Genomic DNA, 10,599 nt, shown 5'->3' on the forward strand with positions numbered 1-10,599 from the left:
TAGGGACCCGCACCAGCTTTAATCTAGCTAGCTGCAGAAGCAGCTTAGCCCATAGCCAAGCCACCAGATCACACACTTCATCTGGCTTGTGCTCTCTGGACAGTGCCCAGCTGTGGTCTTCACAGTTTACTTGACCACTGCTAAATGATAAAAGCTGGCCAGTGTAGACAGGCACATTTGCACACTGCTGCACTGGCTTACTGTGGTTCTCCAAAGGTCCAAGGCAGCTCCCTTGCAGCAGGGAGGCTCCGGCTGCCTCGCTTGAGCAGGGCATCAGGCCATAACCCAAGTGAGCTGCAAACCTGCCAGCTGCAAAGGGCTTCTCTGCACCTGAACGCAGAGGTTTGTGTACAGACCGTATCTGCAGACCTTCAGAAGAAAAGCCAGCACCCCACTAATCAACTTTGCAGGGTATCTCCAGCAGTGGCTGTCTGGGAAACAGCAGCCATTTCCAGCCTGAGGGCTGAAGGCAGCGATCGCTGTCCTGCTTGTTATGAGACTCCTTCAGTGCAAGGAGACTGAGGTAGCTGCATGCTCCAAATTGTTTTAATTTTGATGAGATAAAAGAAAGTTGATCTTCCTCTTCTTTCTCTCGGGCCCACAGGAAGCTGAGTTCAGTGCAGGAGCAGCTTTTGCTTCCTTACTTATGAGTAATGCAAGTTTGAACTGGGTTCTCAAAACACACATCTCACCAGCTAGGAGCTGCTAGACTCTAGTTATTCTTAGCCCTCAAGCCACTGTAATAAAAAAGTTAAATGACAGTGATTTCCAACTAAAAAAAAAAAGCTGTATTGAAATGAAAATATTTATCATGCTGCTTCCAGAAATGAGAAAAGACCTTCATTTTCAGGACAAACAACATGGTCTTTCTATAATAAACCACTTTAAAGCTGATGTTTACTTGTCTGGCCTTTCTGGAATAAAGGATGAGTGCAAGGTTTTTATAAGGCACTCTACCTCCATCTTCCCATCTGGGAGCTCCTCTGCATGTTTGATGGTAAATTCACAGGCCAAGAGGAACAGCTGCACCATCTTGTGTGATCCCAATGCAAAGGAGCTGCCATGGTCCAGTACTGCACATGAACACACTGCATCTGCAGGGACGGTGTGGAAAGAAGTTGTCAAACAAGTAAATCCCGTATCCAACAAGGGAGATGGGACAAATCTGATGTTCTGACTTGCTAGCATCTTCACCAGCAAAACCACCTCTAGCAGGGTAAGTTCAGTGGAGAAACAGACCCTTTTCTAGAAAAGCTGTTGATTTGGGTAGGAGATTGAACTTTGCATTCCCCATTCATTTACAGCTCCATTCATGGAGCTGGAAAATAGAGCTCAGCACCTACACACTTCCCCAGCTTTTGTCTTACAAATGTGTCAGATAATGCCGAGCTGAAGCTCTTGGGCTCATCTTTTTAAAAGCTGATGACAGATTTAAAGATCAGTTTTCCTAAGCCCTGTGCAGATTTCTTGATAAATAATAGAAAACTGAAGTGAATATAATTAAAGATCTCTGTCCCTGTATGTCTCACACTGCTTACATCCTTAGAGCATCACATCCACAGCAATACCTGGCTACATGAATTCAGGGAATCCATGGCAGCTTTCAGCAACATCAGCAGGATCTGGTCCGACTTCCTACAGGTTGGTCTTTGGGATTCCTCTGCTGTAGGGAAGAGTTATGGCTTTGCAGTCAAGAACAGCCAGCACTGCTGTGGTTTGTAGGATCTGTGCTCTGCAACTGGGAGCCACAACATGGACTGCTCAACCTTAAGCTTTGGCAGCCTGAAATGAGCCATCTTTAGTCTTTATTCCAGCTTCACCAAGAAGCCCTGTCAGGGGAAGCAGGTTCCAGTGCTGCCAGCCCACTTGTGATCCTTCAGCAGGCAAATCCTCTGAGCCCTGTGTGAGACCCAAGCATAGAAAGGCAACACTGGAAACACCTTTTCCAGCTTTCCCTCTCAGGCCAGCTTCTCCTGCCTGTGAGGCAAGAAGCAAAGCTCCCCCAGCCTCTGCAGCCACACTTCTCCCTCCTGTCCCCTCTTCTGGCTTCAGGTCCCCTCTGGTACCTGTCTGTCAAACACTCAGGAGACAGGGAGCACTTAAAATTTTATGAAGAAGAGCTTGGGCAGTCCCAAACCATAGATCTTCACTGCAACTGTAACGAGTTTCTCTGGACACACAAGTGCCAGCTTTGGCTTTGCAGCTGCTTGCAAAAGCCCCCTGCAATGACCCACCCTTCATCTTGAGCTTGCCCTTGCAGGCAGAGCACAGATTTGGCAAGTCTGAAGCACAACATCAAGGCCAGAAGCATGATTTTCATTCTTTATCAAAACCGTTGGGCAAAGGGCAAGGCCATTTACTATGAATGAAATAAGCAGAAGACAGCACAGCTAATAGTAGGGAAACAACAGCTAGACAGGGACTGAAAGTCTTGCCATCAAGTTTGGGGTAGGGTATATCCTGCCCTACCCTTCTAGAACCTTTACAAGCCTTGTGACTCAGAGGCTCACCATGAATCACCACTCCCTTTCTGGTTTCCTCCTGTAACTGAAAGCAGCATTTACTGCTGTCTGACAGCAATGTTAAATAACAGCCCTTCGTGTGCTGGCTTGGCTGCCTGGTCCCATGGACATGGGGTGGAGAGGTGGCATGGTCCCCACCTCACTGCCCAAGGGGGCCCAGCAGTCCACATACGGCCAACAACACAGGCAGACAGGTCCCTTGAGCAGGCTCCAGGGCTAAATATGCTGCTTTCTGAGGTTAACACAAACCCCTGGGACTCAGTGCAGCTGTTGTGTGGCTGGAAGGAGGGAAGGGTTTATTATGAAAGCAGAAGCTCACATCAGTGAGACGTGGAAAGCTCTTGGTCCTCCTTACCCCATTCTACCGCCAAACCCAGCTCTGATCCCCAGCCCCAAATCCAACTTGAAACTAGTCTTTTCTTCCAGAAGTTTTCTGAGGAGTAACCAAGTCACATCAGTGGCTGAGTCATAAGAAGCAAACCTTTGTGTGGGGAGAGTCAGCTATGGAAACTCCCTGTCACATCAGCTTTGTGACTGCTGTCTTCAGATGTTCCCAAAAGAGAAGCTTTTCAATAGCACAGTCAGCTCAAAACCTGCCAGTGACAGGGGATAAATGTTTTGAAAATGTTACCAAGTGATTAACTGGTATTTTAATTGCAGAGAACAGAAGCAGAACTGCACATGGGGAGGCAGAATGGTTTGCTTTGTCCCGTGGTATATAATCTCATGGGGACACAGGAGATCTGAGTGCCCTTGCAGACTCTGTAGCCATCTTTCTCTGTAACCTTGGAAGAATCAGTTTCAAGGTCTAGCACCAGTCAGAAGGTCAGTTTTTAAAAGAAGATTGGCACCCAATTTACAGGTTTACAGCTCTGTACAGATTGCAGGGGAGAAGAACACTTACTGAGGGACCATGCATGCCCCACATATGGTATGGGACCATATCCTGTCTTTGACAGCAGTGAACACGTAAGCAACAAGGACATGGCACTTTTCTAATCCATGTGCAGTTTATGGGCTTTCTGATGTACAGCTCATATTGGATCTTTATGACTAATAGCCCCAGTGGACTTTTCTCCCCTGAATTTCTCTAACCATTTTTGAAGCCCTTTATTCTTCAGCATCTGCACCAGAACAGTGAGCTCTACAGTTTAATGCCAGACTGTGCAAAGTAGTACTTACTTTGTTTAAAAACTGGGTTATTGAAAAAAAAAAAAAAAAAAAAAAAAAAAGTTCACTTTATGACACCAAGTTCTCATTTTGGGTAAAAAAGTGAACAATTTTTTTCTCTGTTCACCTTCTCCATTGCACTCGTGACTCTGTAGCCTTAACCATAGACTCATTATCTCTCTTCCTAGTCAGTAAAAAGTCTTCTCATGAAAAGCAGCCTTATTCCTTTTACCATTCTTGTTGTCTTTCTCCACATCTTTTCCACTTCAGCTTGATGAGGTTTTTTCCAGCAAGGCAGGTAAGAGCTGCACACGCTGCTCTGGAGGTGCAGCATCTGAGCCGTGAGTGCAAAACACTTGCAGAGTAGCTTGCTACGTTTTTTTTCTTTTGTGCTCTTTTCCTGTTTGAACAATACCTAACATCTGGTTTGCCGTTTTCCTTGGCTGAGCACTGAGCTGACATTTTCACAGAGTCATACAAGATGGGTCTAAGCTCTTCCTGTTAAGAGGCAATAGCTAATTTTAGACCTCATCACTGTTCCTGTTGTTTTCCTTAAGTACAATAATTGCATCCGCTATTCCACCATTCAGCCAATAATCGTTATGAGATCCCTCTGCTAAATCTTTACTGTCAGTTTTAGTTTTTATTACTCTCAGTAAACTCTGTATCATCAGGAACTGCTGTCACTTCCTTATTCACTCCTCTTCCAGATCACTTACCAAGACACAGAAAAGCAACCTGAGACGTATCATTTCAGCAGTCTATTAGTCCATTCCTTCTCAGTTATGAAAACTTTTTGCTTCATATGCTTTAACCAGTCATGAATCCATGGAAGTGGCTTCCTTTGACAGCTTGATTGACTGTTCTTTTTATATTTACCCCTTTGACCACTAATTTAAACCTCTGTTATTCTTTTCAACCAGTTTTCCAAGGACAGTCAGAAGTTTCCCATGTTGTTTTCCTATATCCCCATTCTCAGGGACCTGGCTGTTGAGTTCTTCAGAAAATCTGACCCTTCATCACCAGGTGTCTTCACAATATTTGGGGAATGCAAACGCTAAACAAACAAACAAACCCAAACAAAAAAACCCCAAACAAAATAGCAAAAGTAAACAAAAAAGACAATTTTTAGGAATGTCACAAAGCCCCAGAGTAAATGCTGACAGCAGTCAAGTGTTTATATACTTAGAAGCAATGCCATGTACTGAGTCATGTATGTCATAAGCTGTCCTGCTGGAACAGATCTCTGTGTTCTTGGCCTGAACGCTGAAACATAAACATAGACTTCAACGTTATTAGAAAATGTTTATCTGTTGTTATGCCATGTCATGAGCATAGAAGACAAGTAATTCACCCTAAGCTCTGACAACTGCCACTGCAAAAACTCTTGTCTAATGCTAATCAATGAACTCAATGAGAACTAAGTACCCAAGTAAAAGTTGTTTCACCCAGTAAAACAACTGATGATTTTGCAAGAGCCTCACTCTGGTTGCTTTGTTCTCCAGTTACAGCCAATTATATTAACAAAGGCTCAAATGTTTACATTGCAAACACACTGTGTCTTAAGCCAGCAATTTTCTGTTTCCAGTACAGTAACCCAAATTTTTCCTTGCATTATGAGCATAACCACAAAATGAACTGAGGAAACATGTTACAACCCCACAGAACTTGGCCAACAGCTTACAAAAAATTGTCATTAATCTGCAGACAACTACAGCTTTATGTGCTTGAGCAAATGCCACTATTCTAATGTTGGAGTATCTCAGGCATCTAAGGATAGGCTTTAGAAAGTGTATCTTCCTCCTTTTTCACATGAGAAAAAAAAAAAGTGCAGAGAGTTAGTCTATATATTTACCATAACATGGACCTCAAGTCACCTGTAAGACCCAAGCTCTTCTTGGGCTACTCATTTGCTGGCCAGAAATTCAGCCAAGGAAAAGGTCCTTAGGAGAAACAGAAGTCACAGGGTTAGGAGAGAGAAGCTGGTGAACCAGTTTGGTATCAATAAAGAATTTTCCTCTAAAAGGTGACAAAATCTTTTGTGTCTTTGTTAATTGGCCTGAAATTGAAACTCTGGCCTTGGTGGCTAGATGGACTTAGTTCAGCCAGGAGAACGCAGAGACACTAAATAAGCATTTCCTTGAAATCAGAATGGTAATGGGAAACAGGCTGACTATATCCTCACAGTGGATCAACCATGGCCCTATTTATTGACGTCCAAGCATGATGTATTCATGTACCACAGCCAAATTATCAAATATTCCAAACTATTGTTGAGTACATATTATTGAGTCAGCCTTTGTTCTGCTGCATGCAGCAGCTGTGAAAGAGAGCCTTTGTAAAGGAAAATGGCCTGCTGTTTGTATCAGTTTCCCTCCCCCAAATATCTCCCAAAGACACACACTAGGTCTAAGTCTCTCTCTCACAAAGGGACTCTGTCTGGGTGCCTTTGCTTAGAACACAGATTTTATTTAACAAAACTGGCCATGAAATTTGTGGCCATGTTGATACTTTAACATGTTGATTCTCAGCAAGCTAGGATGGTGGGAATACTGATGATCCTAAAGGAGAGGAACCATGTCTTGCCCTGCCATGGTACTCCCATCCTTTCACCAGCTCAGGAAACCTGGCTAAATCAGTGCTAGCTTAGCACCAAACAGTCTTTGGAAACAAAAAATTCTATGTTACTCATAACCAGATGACCTGTTGGGGAATAAGTGAGTTAGTCTTTTGCAGACACATCTTTTTAATCAGTCTTTTGCTAAGTCACTCAGCTAAGAGTTTTGCAGACATTGTTTCAAAGAATGGATAGTGAACCAGGCTCTGAAGATGATGGAGGGCTACCTCAACCTGTGAGGAGCAGGCTGAAAGAAAGTCCAGAAAAGCAAAACCAGCTGTACTGCTCCATACTGAATTCTCCATCCAACTACCCTTGCATTTAGTCTTTCTAAGTGGCCAAACCAGATGCTTCACTGCTGTTAGTCCTGTCCAAGTACACCATATTGTGACACCAACCCTCAGCCTCCAGCATTTTGCAGCTTAGGGCCTTCCAGAGCCAGAAGTATTATCTAAATAGTCCCCAGTCTATTTTTCTTCCATGAACTGGTCTTTAATGATTTTTATCATACACAATATTCTGCAGCAAGGAGTTTCACAACTTAGTGTCATGCTGTGTGAGGAATCATCTCTTGTTATTTGCCTTGAACATTTCCTCAATATTTTTTTTTTTTTTCTGAGATTCTGAATTATTTTGCTGGAAATGGGAACTAAACAACTGCATTGTGTTTTGCTAGATCCAACCACAATGTCCAAAATATTGCATGGCCCAAGCCTTTGCAAAAATCCTTTCCCAGAAATCTAACATTATTTTTGATGTAACTGCACCTCCAGTATACTAGGAAGGGAAAAAAGGTAGGAACTGTGTCACTAATGTAGTTATTTGGTTATAACTAGTTCCTGTAATACTCATTTTAATCTAGTTGGTCTTTCCTCCTGTGGAATTGTCACCCAATGTCAATGGAGAGAGTTTCCATTACAAGAGGCCGTCAAACCTGCATGGCCCATGAACCTCCACCTTCTGTCTCAAAGTGTACAAAACACCCAGGGCATGCAGGATGTGAAGGGAGAAAGGAAGCCACCAGTGGTCCACAACTAAGGCATGAAATGTAAGCTGAGCCTGAAGTGAGTATATGAGGAATGAGGAGTGAACCAAAGGAGGGGTGACCTATCCAAAAGCACCCACCCCACATTGCAAGAGCAGGTGTCCTTGATCACTACCCAAAACAGAAGGGCAAAACTGTACTTTACAGCCTTTCATCATTCCTTCAGGCTACAGAAATATTTTTAAGTAAAAGGAAAGGAGAATTTAGGACCAAATCCCTTTGTGGTCACTAAAACTGCCTACTGCTACTGCAGACAAACCTCAAGTGCTTTTCATAAAGCAACAAAGATCCCTTCAAACTCAGACTAGGATTTTTGGCTTTTCATCTCCTGACAGAGATATCAGTTTTCTGACTGTTAGAAAATCTGATCCCATTGTCAGTGTAAATGTGTTCATTTCTCATTAACACCCATTTGTTTTTGTGACAGTGCAGTTCACACACTTGAATAGCCAGGGGGATTTTTCTCCTGCATGGCACTGACAACTTTCCTGAAATACTCAAGAGATGATCACATCCCCTCTCGCCCCTCATTTTGTTATATCAGCCCAAGTCTTTTAATCTCATGCTGTATACCACCACCAGCATTCCCCCTCTCAGCACCCATTCCACTTTAAATTTACCATCCCAGGAATTATCAAGAATTATGCACAGCATTTCAAATTATGTTCCTAGCTGAGTTATTAGCAGTGGGGACCTGAACTCAAGCAAGCCAGACAAAGATGTAGAAGGTTTTCCTGCCAGAGTCAAAAACATTTCCAAGCTCTGGCAGGCTAAGAAATCTTTACACTGTCTGGATCTGAGATAGGGGCAGGGAGCCACACATCACCATACCCCCAGTCTGACTGACAGATGTGTATCCCACCAGGGAATGGGATGCCTAGATGAATGTTCTGAGTTTGCAACCAGTTCCGTTTTTGATGCTAAGTGACAGCAAACACAGCTTTGCTGTGTACCTGGAAGAGTACCAGGGAGACCAAGAATGAAGAGATTTATAGGAAAGCCAGAGCACTGAATCAGTACAAAATTATGTCCTATTAGTCCGTGCTTTGAGTGTGCCTGAATACATCAGCACCAGAACCACAAGTGCTTTAAAAATCCATTACACAGGGAACAGCCATTAATCCTAAATTGCAAGGAAGTAGAAATCCAGGTGTGAGGGAAAGCAGACTTTAGCCTCATCTTTAACTGCAGTGGACATTAGTTCTGAAAGATTTTAACCCCTTTGAAATCACGTTTGAGATGCAACCGCTGTTGCTGGGGAGATAAATGTGACAGAAAGAAAACACATGAAGAAGAAAAATGCATTCAAGTGGGGAGGAGACAAGAGCAGCAGATGAGCCCTTATGAAACAAAGGACTCTTGCTATCCAAGTGTCATCTCTAATGAAACAGAATATGAGGCAGGGTGACTGAAAACATCTTAGAAAAACTGACTGTACTTAGCTACATTATATAATAGGACATCAGTGACTCTTTATCTAAATTACACAAACTGAGGCATTTCATCCATTCTGTGTCTCTAAACTTCATATTTATTTTTTTTTAAATCTTCTTCCTGTTACAACAACTGAAAATGTCTGTCTAAATCCTCACGTAAGTATGCACCATTACTGACTTACAAACACCACATTACTCCCCACTGTTCTTAGTTAGTCTCCTGTGGCTCAGGGAACACTGAAACACAAAGATTATTGTGCACTTGATATTACAGATAATATCTTCATCTTTGAGGCTCTTAACTCTCTTGAAGCTCCTCCCTCAGGAAAATTCCACCACTGCCACTGTTTTGTGACTCAAAACCAAAAAGCACTGTTCTTCTCTGTTCTGTCCTTCACTTTAAGCACTGCAAAGGGCTGAAGAGCAGAAACAAAAGATCAGGAATCCTTCTGTGTAGTACATGCTCTTAACCTCCACCGCTGCTGGAAACAAGTCCAGCTTTAATCTGAGCAAGGACAAACACAAAACCAGCTCCCGTCATCAGACCTTGGGACAACAATTCCTGCAGCTGTGCAGTAATGACATTCTCGGCATGGCAGATCTCTATCTGTAACCCAGCTAATTGGTAGGAAGAGGAATGTCTCCATAAACATTCATGTCTCAGACATTCCTGAGCTCTACTGCAGCCCTGCCTTCATGTCATAGGACCCAAATAAATGTTTCAGCCCTCCTGAGGGGTCTGGCACAACTGTAGGTAAAATATCAAGAATCTGAATGTGGATCCTGGGACAGCAAGAAGAAAGAATGCAGAAATAAAAAATTGATCAACATATTACTGTAGGTAGCAAGAACACAGCAATATGAGCTACGAGTGATTTGAAAGGAGCTTGTTCCACTGGAAAAGTGGCTCTTTAAGAGCTCAGTGCACCCACGGCAACAATCAACCATGAGTTTCAAAGCCCCATCTTCCATCTGCAGTGGTGCTTCTTTCCATCCCTTTTACTGCAGGACTGAGCAACCAAGGACCAGCACAAGGGTGCTGTTGAACAAAAATAGACTTGCCATCAGCTCTTGTGCCTAAAACAAAGCAAAAAAGTGCCCAGCTGTGGATCAGAAGAGCACAAGTGGCTCATGGCATAACCAAAGAAGAATGTGGTCTATATGGTAGACTTATATTTACACACTTCTGACATAAATGGCAGTGCTAGGATCAAACAGACATGGCAAATATAGAGAGACAGAGTCCTGCCTGCTTTCAGAGGATGTGAGGTTTCCAGGTGCAAAGTACACTCACGGCAGATGCAGGTTCAAGAAAGTAAATCACCTCCTGTATCCCCTTGGCCACATCACATGTGCATCCAGCTCTGGACACACGTGCACAATGTGGCTTTATCCTAACAAAGGAGCATTTGTGTGTTCACTGTTCGCCCCCACACTCCTCTCTGCTTTGGTCAAATGGGATTTTGGTGAAAATGAGGGGCATTTACAGAGCATTTCATTTTCTCTACTTGCCTTGCCTTTGCTGAGCTTTGCTCCTCACTCCTACACTATGGTGAGAGCCTTCATAGCCCAGCAGTTATTAACTTATCTTCCATAAACCACCCCTGCTCATGTGCCAGAGCTACACCAGGATGAGCAGGGAACACACAAAGGCAAAGGAAAACAGTCACAAGTAGGAAAGATTGATGTTTCTTCTTCCTCGTAATGCACTGAAGTAACAAAAACATGCAGAAAAGGGAAAAAGGCTGAAGTAAAGCCAGCAGCAGCAGAAAAAGATTATTACTCTTTCCTAAATAACAAATAGCTCTT

Source organism: Apus apus, chromosome 5, assembly GCF_020740795.1.
Source record: "Apus apus isolate bApuApu2 chromosome 5, bApuApu2.pri.cur, whole genome shotgun sequence".
NCBI classification, from domain to species: domain Eukaryota; kingdom Metazoa; phylum Chordata; class Aves; order Apodiformes; family Apodidae; genus Apus; species Apus apus.